This window comes from Phacochoerus africanus, chromosome 2 (genome assembly GCF_016906955.1).
Source record: "Phacochoerus africanus isolate WHEZ1 chromosome 2, ROS_Pafr_v1, whole genome shotgun sequence".
Taxonomy (NCBI): Eukaryota; Metazoa; Chordata; class Mammalia; order Artiodactyla; family Suidae; genus Phacochoerus; species Phacochoerus africanus.
The window spans coordinates 195,394,240-195,411,121 of record NC_062545.1 but is presented as its reverse complement, the minus strand read 5'-3'; the positions used below and the strand labels follow the sequence as shown (position 1 = coordinate 195,411,121).

Here is a 16,882-nt window from a genome sequence, read left to right as displayed (position 1 = left end):
CATACATGTATACATTCCTTTTTCTCACATTATCATGCTCCATCATAAGTGACTAGACATAGTTCCCAGTGCTACACAGCAGGATCTTATTGCTAATCCATTCCAAAGGCAATAGTCTGCATCTATTAACAGCAAGCTCCCAATCCATCCCACTTTCTCCCCCTCCCCCTTGGCAACCACAAGTCTATTCTCCAAGTCCATATATATGTATACACATACACACACAGACAGAGGTATTTCAGATTCTTTTCTATTGTAGGTTATTACAAGATATTGAATATAATTCCCTGTGCTATACAGTAGATCCTTACTATTTATCTGTTTTATATATAGTAGTGTGTATATGTTAATCACAAATTTACGCCTCCCCCTGCCTCCTCTCACCTTGGTAGCCATAAATTTTTCTTCTTTAACTGTGAGTCTGTTCCTGTTTTGTAAATGAGTTCATTTGTATCTTTTTTTTTTAGATTCCATATATAAGTGATATCATGTAGCATATGTCTTACTCAGCCTGACTTACTTCACTTAGTATGATAATCTCTAGTTGCAACCATATTGCTGTGAATGGCATTATTTTGTTCTTTTTATGTTTGAGTAATGTTCCAAAGTGTGCATGGTGTGTGTGTATACATATATATATATGAAACTGAATCAACTTTGCTATATACCTGTAACATTGCAAATCAACTATATTTCATTTTTTTAAAAAAAGACGCGTGTGTGTGTGTGTGTGTGTGTATATATATATATACATATATATATATACACATATACACACATATACTACATCTTATTTATCCATTCATCTGTTGTTGGACATTTAGGTTGCTTCCATGTCTTGGCTATTGTGAATAGTGCTGCTATGAACAGTGGGGTAGATGTGTCTTTTCAAATTATATTCTTTGTCTTTTCTGGATATATACCCAGGAGTGGGATTACTGGATCATATGGTATTTCTATTTTTAGTTTTTTAAGGAAACTTCACACTTTTCTCCAATGGCTGCACCCATTTACATTCCACCAACAGTGTAGGTGGATTCCCTTTTCTCCACATCCTCTCCAGCATTTATTGTTGTTTTTAATTTCACACTTTAAGAAAATGGTTTTTTTTATTTTTTTATTTTATTTGTTTATTTATTTTTTTGTCTTTTGTCCTTTTAGGGCTGCACCAGCAGCATATGGAGGTTCCCAGGCTAGGGGTCCAAACAGAGCTGTTGCTGCCAGCCTATGCCAGAGCCACAGCAATACCAGATCTGAGCCACATCTGCGACCTACACCACAGCTAAAGGCAATGCCGGATCCTTAACCCACTGAGCAAGGCCAGGGATGGAATCCACAACCTCATGGTTCCTAGTCCGATTCGCTTCCACTGTGCAACGATGGGAACTCCCAAGAAAAGGAATCTTTTAAACAAAAGTTTTAAATGTCTGTGTAGTCAAATTTGTCAATCTTTACTGATGTCTGAGTTTTGATCTTTTATTTTTTGTATTTTTATTATTTATTTATTTAATTATTTTTATTTCCCCAATACCATTATTAGGACTCCACACAAAAAATGAATTCAGCATTTATTATTTGCAGACTTTTTGATTATGGCCATTCTGACCCATATGAGGTGATACATCATTGTAGTTTTTTAAAAAATATTTCTCTAATAATTACAGGTGTTGAATATCTTTTTATGTGTGTTTTGACCATCTGTATGTCTTCCTTAGAGAAATGTCTGTTTAGGTATTCTGCCCATTTTTTGATTGGGTTGTCTTTTTTTTATATGGAGCTGTACAAGCTGTTTGTGTACATTGGAAATTAGTCTGTTGTTGGTCCCATCCTGCAAATATTTTCTACCATCTCATAGGTTGTCTTTTCATTTTGTTTATGGTTAATACTCAATGGCTTGTAATCCTCAATGTATAAATTTTGAACTCTCCTCTGCCTGACATTCAAGGCCCTATGAAATCTGTCTTACTTATATTTATTATATTATTATTTATAATTCTCTACCTGAACTAGCCTCTTACTGAATCCATTCCTTCCTCCTGAAAGAGGGCCTCTTCCCGTTGGTGGAGGAGCCTCTCCCAGCCAGGTTAGCTCTGCCCGCGGAGTTATTGGATATCTTAGGAATGATCTGAGCATAAGCTCCAGACTCATCTCCTACCATTCCTGGAATTCTCCACTTCCCTTCATCCTCACTTTATACACCCATCATGCTGAAAATCTTGTTTTCAGGTCTCTGGGCTGGCTGAGTTGTCATTCTTTTGTTCCTCTGTTTGTGCTGCTTCCATCCCCATCCTAGAGCATCTTTCTAGTCTCTCTCCCAGACTGTCATCTGTTCAGCTGCATTGGGGGAACTTTCCTTATCTCTCCTAGTGAGTGTGAGGTACCCCACAGTGACTGTGCATTCCCTTAGGATCCTGCAGTGTAAACATCTATTTACTTTTCCTGTCTCCCCAACTACACCAGGAACTCTTTTGTGGCAGGACTGTGCCTTTCAGGTCTTTGCCTCCTGTACCTGGGATGCACTTAGCCAGTGTAGAAGTTCAAGGACAGCATGAACCTCACCTGTCCTGTTATATACCCTTTGTCACATCCTAGTGTGTAGAGGAAAGGCAGGCAAAAGTAGATACTCAATAAATAAATCCTTTGATGGTTCCACCTAAATCACAATAAAAGCCAGTGTTCTTACTGAATGAAACAACACATTCTTCAAGATGTGAGCCTACTACCTTTCTGACCCTCCATACCTTTTCTGCCATGCTGGCCTCCTTGATTTTTTGGGGATATACACAGAGCAAGTCACAGACTTATTCCCTTTGCACTGGCCATTCCTTCTGCTGGAAGTGCTCTTCTCCCTGATATCTACATATTGCTTCTGCTTGAATGTCATCTTATTTGAGGGGGCTGCCCTGACCAATGGATATCATAAAGCCTGCCCCACATGGCACCCTCTATCAGCTTTGCCTTGCTTAATTGTTTCTGCAGCACTTAGCACCATCTGACATGGTACATGTTCAATGGTGTGTTTATTACATGTCTTCCCCTCTCTAAGGTAGTTTCTTGATATTAGAAACTTTGTCATGTCCATTCACTATCTCCAGCTTCTGAAAGAGTACCTAGGGATTCAATTACTATTTGTTGAATGAATATGCACTCAAGATATGAAAAGGTGTAGGGGAGCACAAAACTTGTAAAATTACAGTGTTCAGTGTGGTAGAATATACAGAGCTATTCCCCCTAAACATACATTTTCCCCTCTCCACATCAACAGGCAGAAACCTAAATTAAATATAGATGCATGTACCAGAATCTTCAAATCCAATACAGGCACAATGGTATTAATAATACAGAATCCATCTTGTCTGGCATCACTTTATGAAGGAGGTAGGGAGAGGAGAAGAGAAGGCCTTCTCCCTACAGCAAAATCCCATACCCCTCTTAATAATATTTTGGTAGCTTGATAGAGGCATTTTATCCCAGAAAGCAGCCTGACATTTATCCCAGATTGCCTGAATTTACTACTGCAGCTACCAGCAAAAAGCCGTCAGGTTTTAGAGTTTTCTCATCCGTGGGAAGCTGGTCAATTTATTTTATTAGAATCTTTTCCAGTACCTGACCCTAAAATAACTGATTTCAGTGTTTACATTCTTAGTGGCAAGCTAATGAAGAGCCCTTGGCACTACGGTCAAGCCCTAGATATCTGAACAAAACCCAGGAATAACAGCAACAAAAAACCTCCCATGGAACCCAATGAAAAATATTTCTTATCTAGTACTTGTAAAAATCTTATTGTTCTGTGAATAGACAATTAAAGAAAATTACTCTAAACTTTCCACTCTCTGCTGCACATTGGTACCTGATAGATAGAACTTGCCTTTTTTAGGATAGTCTATTTTTCACTCTTTCCTCACTTCCTCAATGTCTCCCACACAACCATGTGTCATTCACTTGCTTTCTTTACTCAGGGATGAATGCTTTTTGTGGTTTTTAAGTCTATGGGGAAAACCTTAGAAAAGTTCCCTTTCAGGTGCACAGAGAAAAAAGATGCTGAAGGCTTCTAAGAGTCTTATGCCCATGAAGATCCCTTCAGCCTTGGCACTAACAGTTCTTCCCACTGAAATGGAACCAAAGTGTGGGCAAGTGTGTAGAGCAATTAGGACTCGCCTGAACACATGATGTGGGTGACACTTTGGAAGACATTTTTGAACTTTTTTTTGAAGTTATAAAATATACTTCTATTATTTAGCAATTCTACTCCTAGGTATATACCAAATAAATGAAAATCCATGTGCACATGATTGCTCATAGTGGCTCTAGTCATGAGCACCCCAAACTGAAAATCATACAAATGTTACCAACAGATAAATAGTGAAGTAAGGCATATCCATACAATGGAATACTATTGAGCAATAAAAAAGAAGAGAACCTAATACATGCTGTAATATGGATGAATTTCAAAAATATGCCTAGTGAAAGAATCCAGACACAAGAAGACTGTGTGTTTCTATTTTACGAAATTAGTGAAACAAACAAAAATAATAATAATTTAAAATGAACAAAAGTAGATTGGTAGTTGCCTGGGGAGAGTGGTGGGGCTGTTGACTGTAGGCAGGCATGAGGGGACATTTTTGGGGGATGAATATATTTTATATTTTGATTGAAATGGTGATTATGTGAGTGTGTACACTTGTGAAAATGCATCAAGCTCTTTCCTTCAAACTGGTGCATTTTGTTGATTTAAAATAACAACAAAACAAAGTGAACTCACATTGAAAATCTGTTCTCATCCAATTCTTGCACCTGCCAAGGCTTCTGCCCCCGTGAAGAACTCTTGCCTCCTAAAAACCCTATTAACTATTTACCCGTTAGGAGAGTTTTACCCACTATGAGAGTTTTGCCCATTAGGAGAGTTTTGATACACTTCATTATGTTGTTATAAGAAGCAAGCTCTGAATTCAAGATCTGGTTCTGCTAGCTTGTTCCTCTGAGGTCTTAGGAATAGCAATTAATGACTAAGGCAATGAAAATGATGAATATTTATTGATTACTTGAAATGCCTTTCATTTGTAATGCTTTACTTCATTGTATCAAGGTTTTAGCACAGTACCTGGTGGATAAGAGGAACATCATAAATATTTGTTGAATAACAGGACAAACCTTATAACAATGTTATAAATATGTCATCATTTTATCATCATTTTATAGATAAGGGAACTGAGGTGAGCAAGGTTAAGTGACTTTCTCAAAATCTCTGAGCTAGTTAATTGGCAAAGCCAAGTTTCAAGTCCAAGTTTCTAGCATTTGTTTTTCCATTAAATTAGTTTGATTTAATACAAGGTATATCACTTCCAAGTTGGTTTCTCTTATGTAAATTTGTTACTATACCTATATCTTATATCTGAGTCATGTGTCTGTACAAGTGATTGAATACTTTAAAATATATGAACAATATTTGTAAACTATAAAGCTTTGTAGAAGTACAAGAAATAAGCAATATGGTTTAATGTGGGATCTGGCTTATCACAAGAAAGGCTAACATTTTTTGAGTGCTTACAAGGTACAATATGTTACTGTAGGTGGCATGTAGCATATTTAATCGGTCATTTCTCACCAAAACTCTATTGAGTATCATGATGATGATCATGATCATTATCATTATCTTCATTTTATAGATGAGAAAACTGAGGTTCATGTAGGTTTTTCCAGTTGCAGAGGCAGCAAGTGACAGAGTTAGAATTTGCATCCAGGCTGTGTACAGATATCTCATAATAATTACCTCATAATTTCTCATCCATCCATCCATCCATCTCCAAAGCAATAGTTTTCAGGTTTTCCCTCAAAAAAACCTGACAAATAATGTTCATTCAGTGATATGACACCCTCCCATCATTGCCATTCATGTCTATTGACCACATAGATTAACAGACTATAAATTATGCAGTTTTCTGTGTATCAGTTGAAAATTTCACCTTTTTTTTTCTTATTTGGGATAAAAAAAAATGATGCTCTAGAGTAAATTACCACCAACAAAAATAAAAAAATCAAAACAGTGATGTCGCTTGGTTTGACTTTCATTATTGCCAGCATGAGTTAGATAAATGTAACATTAGAAATTTGTTAACACATTTATCTGGATAATGTCATTTTAAATGGGAAAAAAAAAAACCCACAAAGAGTTAACTCCTCCAAAAAGCCTTCCTGCTTACTCCATCTATAATTTCTTTTTTTCCCCTTCTATTGAAAATCAATTGGCCAAGTCTATCATGAGATGGCTGAATTTTGACTTTTCAACTGTTTGGTTAAATGGTTCATGACCAGCAGTTCATTAGCATCCTTCCCAAGGACAGTACAGGGCTGGCACCGTAGGTGTTAATGCCCTCCAGAGCAATTGAGAAGAAGAAGCTCTGACCATGTGGTATTCAGAGAAGCCCTCAAAGGGCTGAGTGTTTTATTCTTCAGTGTGGTGTTCAAGACTGTAGGTTGGATCTAACATTTGGGACAAGAGTCTTGGGTAAGAATAATTTCAGAGGAGGTCTGGCCAATGCCGCAGCTTGATTAAGATGTTCCAGGGAGGAATCTGTGATTAATCATGCCTCTAGAGCAAATAGAATTTAATCTATTTCATAAGAGTTTTGATGCTTCAACTTAAGAAAGTAATTGCCTCATTTTAAAATTAATGTTAGTTTTACCTGATAAATTTTATAAAAGAGTATATCTATAATATTTTCAGCCTTTATAACCTTTGTTTTTGTATTGACTGAGGTGGTACAGCCAACATTTGAACATCTCCAAAAAGTACTGCCTGCACTATGCACTATATTATAATTATTAGCTATTCATTACTGATTCATTAAAGCCTGTCAATCAACCTATCCATCTACAGAACGAGCACAGACTATATTTTGTCTGGTTAGTAAACTGAATTGACAAAATCCTTGCCATCATGGAGCCTAGCCAAATTTACGTTATTTTTCTGGAAAGATGTGCAAAAGGATAGAATGAAATATCTCTCTGTAGCTCTATTTTTATTTATTTTTACTTAATACATTTTATTAATTTTTCCATGACAAAATAACTTCTTCCTTAAAGGCTAAAAACCAGAATAATTGTTTGATCTTTGAGATATGCAACAAATTTTGATCTTTCATGGGTGTGCATAGAGAGCTTTTTATTTGAAAAGGGGCTGTAATTGACACACTAGGTTTTTTGATTCTATCAGTTAAAGAGGAGAGTTGGTCACAGGTTTGTAGCAGTTTCCTTACTTAAGATCCTTCTGGGAACAATTCCAACAGCTGAAGTTTTTGCTTTCTGAAGTAAATGGGAGATACTCCAAAACACTCAACATACAAGAGATCATTATAAAGATTTGTTTTAACTCATTCAGGAGAATGCTAGAATCAGGAATGTATGATTATAGTGTCATGTCTAGGGGACAGTATCTCTACTATGCTTCAAACTTCATATCTTATGGAAAGATTTAAGACCAATGTTGAAACCAAAATTAGCTGCCCTCTGAGGACCACCTGCAGGATATGTCTGCCCGATAGTCGTATTGTGTAGGATTGTCAGGCTCACTGGCTTAAAGGGTGTAAAAGGCTTGTGTAATTTATCCTCTCTCATCAAGTTCAAAATAAAACTGTATTTTCTTCCAGTAGAGTAGAAAAATGGGTAATGTTAGAAACACATAATACAGTTATCAGTTCTTCTAAACCCTCTGAGACTTCTCTGGGCCTGGAATGAATGAGATGCCAGATACTTCCATTTGGGTCCTTGGTCTCTGTTAATTTGCATTGCCTTCTATCACATGAATAGTTTGTTGTAAAGGGAACCCTGATGGAATAAATGTGGAAAGAATAGAGATGAAGAGTATAAAAAAGTCTTACTATTTTGTTGGAAATCAAATTGACATCTCCCTTATTAAAAATTAGTTAATAAACCCAATAGGAAGGGTCAGAATCTTAGCTGAAATGAGGTCAATTAGTACTGCTAGATACCAATCTGAAGAAACATGAAGATTGTGCCAGTTTTCCCCAACATTTAGTGGATGTGTTTCTTTTTTTTTTTTTTTTGTCTTTTTGCCTTTTCTAGGGCCTCTGCTGCAGTACATGGAGGTTCCCAGGCCAGGGGTATAATTGGAGCTGTAGCCGCTGGCTTATGCCAGAGCCACAACAACATGGAATCCGAGCTGCGTCTGCAACCTACACCACAGCTCACGGCAATGCCAGATCCTTAACCCACTGAGCAAGGCCAGGGATCAAACCCACAACGTCATGGTTTCTAGTCAGATTCGTTAATGACTGCGCCACGATGGGGACTCCTGGATGTGTTTCTTTAAAAAAGTTGAAAGTACAAGAAGTAGATGACACAATAAAAATAATTATAATTGCCTTTAATATATGAAACACAATGTTATAATTAATATATTATGTCCTATATAATATTCTGCATTATGCTGTATGATAATATATTGCATTTATGTACCAGGAACTGAAGAATTCATTTTACATCAGTCTCCTATTTCTCCCAATAACTGTATGTGAGTAATTGTTTCATTGTCCCTTTAAGAAATGAGAACAACATTTAAACATAAAGAGGTTGAAGAGCCCACCCAAGGGTGCACCGGAACTAAGGGCCTGTGGCAGTTTGATTACCTCAGGTTGAATACTATGGGGAGAATTTTTGGGTTTAGAGTAGGCTGACATATGTAGTTAGGCTTTATAAGGAAAATGAGATTGGTAAGAAAATAGATGGGAAATTGTAGTTTATTTGCAGTAGAGGCAAATAGACATATCAAGGTTACATGGAGCACTCCTTAGTCAAAACTTTTTATGAATTACTTATACATTACAGGATTAGTTAAATATGAACTAAAAATATATTTTGCCTTAAAGTCTCACGGTTCCCATTGTGGGTCAGCAGGTTAAGAACCTCATTGGTTTCCATGAGGATGCAAGTTCGATACCTGGTCCCTCTCAACAGGTTAAGGATCCATAATTGCCGTGAGCTGTGGCATAGGTCACAGATGTGGCTCAGATCCTGTGTTGCTGTGGCTATAGTGTAGCTGGCAGCTGCAGCTCCAATTTGACCCCTAGCTGGGAATTTCCATATGCTGCAGGTGTGGCCTTAAAAAAAAAAGAAAAAAAAAAAAAGCTTAGTAAAGTCATCTCATACATATCCGCAAGTGAACTATCACTCCTCAGGATGCTTTCTCACAAGTTATAGTTTGACCCTAGAAAAGAGGAATTTTCTACTATTCTCTGAGTTGTATTTGGTTATTTTGCCTTGTAGCTTGGCTTTTGTATGTGCAATAATGGTGTGAGTATAACAGGCACATTCTAATAGTGCCTGACTCAAAGAGGTGTTCTCAAAGAAAGATCAGACCTATTGTTATTTTCACTGAAGGTTCACATGTTTGGAGCTTGTTGCCAATTTGGTAGGATGAATAGAAACTGCATTTCTTCTTTTCTAATCTTCTTCTCTCATTTCATTCTGACTAGGAAACATGCCCTCAAATGCATGAGAGAAACAGAAACCACAATTGGTGCAATATTCATTTGTTCCCAAGATCTTTTCTCCATAGCCTCAGCTTGCTTGAAAATGTGTAGCAATGGAATCTTCATTCACAATGTATATTAAACTTTGAAAGTAAATTACTCAATTCTCATTCTTTTTTTATTTTTTTAAATTTTTTAATTTTTATCTTTTTATAATTTTTTTTTAATTTTTTCCCACTGTATAGCATGGGATCAAGTTATTCTTACATGTATACATTTTTCCCCCACCCTTTGCTCTGTTGCAGTATGAGTATCTAGACATAGTTCTCAATGCTACTCAGCAGGATCTCCTTGTAAATCTATTCTAAGTTGTATCTGATAACCCCAAGCCCCCTATCCCTCCCACTCAATTCTCATTCTTATACATAGTTGAGGTGAGAAGTGAGATGTGTTGATATAAATTTGAGATTATATGAAATTTTTCCCAATTTAAGCCTTGATTATATTATATAATTGTGTTGAAATAAGCTACATTATCTAGTGAGTTGCTACATGTTGTAACCCCAGAGGATTCCAAAATGAGGAAAGAATTTAGAATCAAGGCTTGAGCATAAATTGATGACAAAAGATTCCTGCTTTTGCAAAAGGTAGAGAAAAGAACTCAAAAGTTGGACTATTTTTGTGTCAAGACCAGGCCAGATTGACCTAGAGAAAGAGGAGCATTTTGACACTCAGCTCAACTTGGTCTCTGGGTCTTGGGTTGCAGCTGTTTAGACATAAGTGGGCAAATTGTGCTTTAAAAAACAATGGGGGAGTTCCCATTGCGGCTCAGTGGTTAATGAATCTGACTAGGAACCATGAGGTTCCGGGTTCGATCCCTGGCCTCTCTCAGTGGGTTAAGGATCCAGTGTTGCCATGAGCTGTGGTGTAGGTCACAGACATAGCTCGGATCCTGCGTTGCTGTGGCTCTGGCGTAGGCTGGCAGCTACAGCTCTGATTAGACCCCTAGCCTGGGAACCTCCATATGTCGTGGGTGCAGCCCTAGAAAAGACAAAAAAAAAAATAAATAATGGGTGCTTTTGAACATAGAGCTTCCCAGGTACCTCCAACAGACACTGGGATTCTGGGGTTCTGAGACAGCATTTTGGAATTAACTTGCTTAACAAATACCCCAGCAGATCCTTACCATCAGATAAGTTGAGATATTCTGCTATGGGAAGGAAGATGTGTCCTGGCCGAAGTAACTGGACTACCTACAACTTTTCCTGTCTCTTCCCTGAATTTTCTGAGTCCTTACAGCTAGTTCTGCATCACTGACTCTTTAGCTCAGCTCTGCCTTCACTGGGGTCATAGTATCTTCTTGGGCTCCAGCCTGTCCACCATCCTGCCTCTTATATCGTCATCATTTGCTGTATCTGCCATTAATCCTGAGTTGTATTTCTGTCATTGTGACCAAGTGAGAGATTTGGTGGTTTAGTGCCCAGACAAGCCATTTCTAGCCCAAAAGGGTAAAAGATGATATGATCTTATTTTCTTATTTGTTTGTTTTTAGATAGTGTGTAAGTAAATGTATTACAGGTGTGAGGACCTCAGTCTTAAATATGATTCTCTGGAGACCTTTATATATCATAGCCCTCCCTTGTATCTTTAATGTGCCCCAGAGTAGAAACTCACTGCTCTAAGAAGTCTTGCAACTCTTGCATTGGTCCACAGGAGAGTGGAACTAGGTTCCATACAGACTTTGCTATAATGACAGCAACCTCTGAAGGGATCAGCTAAAAGAGTGTTATTGCTCACCCAGACTCTTCTGGGAGGGAAGAATTTGCAATGAACTCTTTTCATGCCTCGCCACATTCCTCCCCAAGTCCCATCTGAGAAGAACTTGTTATAATATCTGGTATTTATATAGCACTTGTCTCCCTGGAGCACACATACCATGCAGATTTGTTTTAAGATCTTATTAATCCTCACAGGTTTTTTATTTAAGATTTCACAAGAGTATCACACCGATACGTAAATATTGAAAACACTATTTTAAATTATATATATTAAATGCCATATGATTTTTGAGCTTAATATTTACATCCCATAACCACTTATGCATATATTGTGGCTGCCTATATGTGTATATAAATACATTAAATATATATGGCATGTGCTTGCATTTATCAACATTTCTTTTCAAAGCCTTCTATTAATCTTTAGTGCCCCATTTTTTTCTTTCCTTTTCCTTTTGCAGGAATTTCCATCTCTTTTTATTGCTAAAATTCCCATGGCAACACTTCTGGTAGCTCACTCACTGTGGATGCTTATTTCTTATGTGCTCTTGGTAGCAGTTGTTTCATAGTGATCAAATGATTGCAGCATCCACTGCTTGAATTCTCCCATCTAGTCCCTCCCTGCCCCACACAGTCCTTACAAAGTCTTCCTGTTTGGGATTCTTTGTCCTTAGTCAATTGATTACAAAGTCTGAGTTTCTCCATCAGTTGAGCGATAGATAATGGCAACCCTCCCCCCCTTGCCAGCATCTATTTCAAAAGGTAGTGCCATGTAGAGGTTAAGAATATACAATTAGGGGTCACACAGATCTGGGTTCAAATTCTACCGTATTCTAATTATCTAACCCTTCTGAACCTCTTTCGTTGGGTTGTTGTGAGGAGAAATTGAGATAATCATGCACCATGTACAGTACAATGTGTCTGGTGAATAAGAAGTGATGGATAAATGATGATGCTCATATGATCAGCATTGATTATGCCAAGCTTTCAAGTTTCAGCTCAAGCTTTTCCTCTTTTTTAAGATATTTTATGACTCCTGCAGGGAGACTTCATGATTTGTTTATCGTATTATTTCCACTTGTTTGTAATCTTTTTATGAACATTTTATTTATTTATTTATTTATTTATTTATTTATTTATTTATTTATTTATTTATTTATTATGGTAGCATTCCTCTACTCCCTAGGTTGTAAACTCTTTTTTTATTTTTTAAATTATTATTATTGTATTTAATAGATGTTTCCCCAATGCATTTTTTTCTACTGTTCATCATGGTGACCTAGTTACACATACATGTACACATTCTATTTTCACACATTATCATGCTCCATCATAAGTGACTAGACATAGTTCCCAGTGCTACACAGCAGGATTTCATTGCTAATCCATTCCAAAGGCAATAGTTTGTATCTATTAACCCCAAGCTCCCCAGCACCTCACTCCTTCCCCATTCCCCTCCCCCTTGGCAACGACAAGTCTATTCTGCAATAGACTGTAAACTCTTGAGGGTAAGGATGTGACTTAAATCATTGTATTCCTACTTCCAGTTACATAGTATATCATGAGGGTATGGGGATAGGCAAGTCACTTGCTATCTAGAAATACTTGGATATTTCACACGGAGGCCTTTGATGAAAACTGGATGTGAGTTTCTTCCCTTGCTGTGTGGGAAGAAAGCATTAGACAAGACATTTGGAGACTTAGCCACCTTTTTCTAACTGGTCCTAAATTGGACCTTTACATAAACCTTACTAGTTCTGGCTTTTAGAATGGAAATCTAGAAATTCTGTTCATTGCAAAAATGTTGGTAAACTGAAGCTCAAATAACTGAGTTCCTCTAGAGAGTGAGCAGTACAGTTAAGCAGAGGGTGTAGTTTTTCAGACCCCACTGCCAGAATCTGCATTGCAGGCCCTTGGCCTTCCTGTTTTGGTTCCGGTTAATTCTAGGGCCAGGTCAACTTCCCCACAAAGGGACTTGGAAACATATGTATGGACATTGCTGCAGGTCTGCTTGTTGTTGCTCTGCTGAGGAAAGAATCATTTCATGTATCCAACAGAGTCCTAAGCCATCTCATTATCAGCCCCTGAAGGACCTTCAGTACCAAAGCTGCCATTCTGATGGGATCTAAATTGGGTTGAAACTCACTAATAAGATTCCTGTCTTTATTTCTTCCAAATTGCAGGTTCATGTTTATGGCAGTTTCCTTCATCACCAAGGAATAACGAAGAGGGTTTGTAATTTTTTTTTTTGTCTTTTTAGGGCTGCACTGTGCATATGGAAGTTCCCAGGCTAGGGGTCTATTGGAACTACAGCTGCTGGCATATGCCGCAGCCACAGCAATGTTGGACCTGAGCTGCATCTGTGACCTATGCCAGAACTCATGATAACGCCAGACCCTTAACCCACTGAGCAGGGCCAGGGATTGAACCCAAGTCCTCATGGCTACTAGTTGGCTTCGTTACTGCTGAGCCACAGCAGGAACTCCCTGGGGATTTTTAATTCTTTAGCTAATAATTCAGTGATCATGGATATTAAAGGAGCATTGTATACAATAGAGGTAAGAGAGACATGCGGGAATTAAGAGAGATGGACTATCAGTTTTGACACTGAATGGGAGCAGAATTTTCTGTCTCCTCTCCTTGAATCTAATTTGGTTCAATAAAGTGGAAAGGGCAGAGTGGATTGTGACTGATGATTTAAAATGATGTTTACAGTTCTTGGTGAGGACAGAGGGTTACAGCAGTAGTCTCTTCTCTGTGTAATCTTTGCCCTTTTCTGGGCATCCCATTGCTTCTATTTCAAAAGGAAGATGTGTGCCAGAGTAGAACACAGAAGGAACTAGGGGTCATTTTAAAGGTGGTATGATGTGGGAGTTCCCGTCGTGGCGCAGTGGTTAACGAGTCCGACTAGGAACCATGAGGTTGCGGGTTCGATCCCTGCCCTTGCTAGGTGGGTTAATGATCCGGCGTTGCCGTGAGCTGTGGTGTAGGTTGCAGATGCGGCTCAGATCCCCCGTTGCTGTGGCTCTGGCATAGGTTGGCAGCTACAGCTCCGATTCGACCCCTAGCCTGGGAACCTCCATATGCCGCAGGAGCGGCCCAAAGAAATAGCAAAGAGACAAAAAAATAAAAAATAAAAAAAAAATTGGTATGATGTGTTGAATGGTGACACCCCCCCACCCCCCACAAAGAGATATGTATGCGTCTTAACCTTAGGAACCTGGGATTGTTTAGAAAGAGGGTCTTTGCAGACATAATGAAGGATCTCATGAGGAGATCATATTGGATTATCTAAGGGTGCCCAAAATGTAATGATAAGTGTCTGTATAAGAGACAGAAGAGAAAAAGATGCACAGAAATAGAGGCCCTGTGAGGAGAGAGGCAAGGACTGGGGTGATGCAGCCACAAGCCCAAGGATGCCAGGAGTCACCAGGAGCTGGAAGAGGCGAGGAGGGATTCTCCCCTGGAGCCTCCAGAAGGAACACAGCTCTGCTTACACCTTGGAGTTGTGGCCTCTGGAACTATGAGAGAATTTTTTTTTTCTTTTTTTTTGTCTTTCTGGGGCCGTACCTGTGGCACATGGAGGGTCCCAGGCTAGCAGTCTAATCGGAGCTGTAGCCACAAGCCTACGCCAGAGCTGGAACAACGCAGGACCAGAGTTGTGTCTGCAACCTACACCACAGCTCATGGCAACACTGGATCCTTAACCCACTGAGCTAGGCCAGGGATCAAACCCGCAACCTCATGGTTCCTAGTTAGATTTGTTAACCACTGAGCCACAACAGGAACTCCTGTTTTGTTGTTTTAAGTCACCAAGTTTGTAGTAATTCATTCTGGCAGCCACAGAAAATGAATATAGGTGACTAGGATTTATATCGGGGAGGCAGATTGAAAGACTTTGTTAAGGTGTAAGTTCTCCTCCAACTTTTATCTTACACGGCATTGGGCAAAGATATTCTCTCTCATGTCTGATGGGTTAATTCATCGATAGATTCATTTTTACATTCATCACATACTCAGTAATCTATTCAATATATACATATTGACTTCTTTCTGTGCTCTAGCCCCAGTGGTAAGCATTGTGGTGGGTAGATGAATTTCCTAACCTTGAACTATTTAGCAGCTGATGAAAAGAGACTGATTATAAATATTATAAATATTATAAATATTCTAATTGGAGAAAATGCTAATTGGAGAACATTTAGAAAACATAGATAGGGAAAAATAATAAAATAAAAGTAACCTATTACCCCGATACCAAGGAATTAATCACAGTTAACGTTTTAATAGATTTCCTTCTACCTATTTTATAAATAGTTGTACTTTAATGAAAATTTCAATAGCATAGTCTGCTTTAACACTGTATTATTTCTACAATTAAATGAATAATTACTTTAAAATATCATTGAAACATCTTTACAAAATCCTTTTTACTGTCCCTTGATTGGGTAGCATTTACATTTCACCCAGTTTTTTTTAGATGCATGAAGATAGATTGTGCCCTGGGAGTTTGCTCTAGGAGCCCAGAAAAGGGGCCCTTGACCCAGCTTGAAGGACATCGAGGAAAGGCTGAATGTAATGAGGATTGTAAAGCCATATCACAGGGTCTGTCTAAGTATCCAGTGAGATAATCCAGGCCAAACTTTCCTGTTTGGTGTTTAGTTATTTGATTAATTTCTGTCTCTCTCTTAGCTTTGATTTTCAATAACTACAAATTAAAGTAAAAAGAAAACCAGATTGCCTATAGTTTTACTCTTGTGAGATAACCACTGTTAATATTTTGGTGGATAAACTTTCATTTTATATGTGTATCCAATACATATACACACACACACACACATATATATACTATATATCAAGGAAGCAAATATATATGGAATAGTGCAATATATATTTTTATAGATAAAACAAATCTATTCTCATAATAGAAGCCTAATGAATATTTAACTGAATTTAATGAAATCATTGCTGCCACAAGTTCTGCTACAAATATATATTATATTATAATATGCTTATATATATTTTCTTCCATGCTTTTTTAAAAAATAGATCTTGTATTAACACTTTGTGTTCCTGTTCCTTTTCCTCATGCCAAAACTATTCCTCTGAAACATCATTTTTAATGACCCAATAGTAACTATTTTGTCACAAAGATGTAATAGAATTTATTTGACCACTATGCTGTTGTTGGAATTTCAGTTAGCTCCATGAATGGTATTGCAGCCAATCTTTGCCCACACCACTGATTATGACTGAAGGCCTAATTCGCATAATGGAACAGCTGGGTCAAGCCTCTTAACATTTTCCTGGCTTTTAGTAAGTTGTGCCAAATTGCCCTTGGAGAAGTGTCCTGACTTGTATTTGTACTTGAAGTGTGCTAAAGTGCTGAAAGTCTGTTCTGAATGTCACGAGAAAGATCATGTATTGCTAACATTCAAAGTTGTTTTCCTCTTTGAATGCTTATGTCAGAGTTCAGGTTGGTGGTCATCTTTTTCAGACTAATGGACATTTATAAAGAAAAATCTCATCAAGAGAACTTGTGGCAGAAATGATGCCATTAAATTCTGTTAAATAAACATTCATTAGTCTCCTCTTAGGAGCATCAACTTTTGTTGT

The 16,882-nt window shown here is 37.9% G+C and overlaps 1 protein-coding gene across 1 annotated transcript in view; it reads left to right on the top strand.

Moving 5' to 3' along the window:
- AGBL1 (AGBL carboxypeptidase 1) overlaps positions 1-16,882 on the top strand; it is a 794,103-nt gene that overhangs the window by 393,806 nt on the left and 383,415 nt on the right. The gene's annotated exons all lie outside the window — the stretch shown is intronic.